The 781-nt window shown below is 44.8% G+C and overlaps 1 pseudogene; it reads left to right on the top strand.

Annotated features, from left to right (window-relative positions):
• Positions 1-442: 442 nt before the first annotated feature.
• The window catches only part of LOC145720373 (uncharacterized), a 2,268-nt pseudogene continuing 1,929 nt past the window's right edge, over positions 443-781 (top strand).

Below are 781 nucleotides of genomic sequence, written 5' to 3'. Positions count from 1 at the left end.
TCTACAACAAGAAAAGATATAATGCCTATTGGCCTCTTTGGGTTTTGGAAGCAACATAGTACTCATTTGGGTCCGTTATTGTGGCTCATTTATCTTGTGATCCAAAAAGGTGCTAGTTTTGAGTGAAGTGCAGAACAAGAGAAGGCTCTGCAACAAATCCAGGCTAGTGTACAAGCTGCTTTGCTACCTTAGCCATTGGATCCAATAGATCCAATGGTGTTTCAAGTGTCAGTGGCAGATAGGGATGCTGTTTGGAGCCCCTATAGGTGATTTGCAGCATAAGCCTTTAGGATTTTGGAGCAAAGCTCTGTCATCCTTCATAGATAATTACTATTCTTTTGAGAAACAGCTTTTGGACTGCTCTTAGCACTTAGTAGAGATTGAATGCTTTACTGTGGGTCACCAAGTTACCATGTGACCTGTCCATCATGAACTGCATGTAATGATCCACCGGGCCATAAAGTTGTGTGACAGCAGCACTCCATCATCTAATAGAAGTGATACATACATGATTAGGATTGACCAGGCCCTGAAGACGCAACTAAGTTACACAAAGAGGTGGCTCAAATGTCCATGGTCCCCACTTTCTCTCTCCTAAGCCTGCACCTATGGCCTCATGAGGATTTCCCTGTGATCAGCTGAAGAGGAAGAGAGGACTTAGGTCTTTCTCTCTCCTAAGCCTGCACCTATGGCCTCATGGGGATTTCCCTGTGATCAGTTGAAGTGGAAGAGAGGACTTAGGTCTTTCTCTCTCCTAAGCCTGCACCTATGGCCTCATGGG

Source organism: Leptonychotes weddellii, chromosome 2 (assembly GCF_054177405.1).
Source record: "Leptonychotes weddellii isolate Sample4059 chromosome 2, ASM5417740v2, whole genome shotgun sequence".
NCBI lineage: Eukaryota > Metazoa > Chordata > Mammalia > Carnivora > Phocidae > Leptonychotes > Leptonychotes weddellii.
Note: the sequence above shows the minus strand (reverse complement) of the source record. Positions and strands in the feature narration are given on the sequence as shown.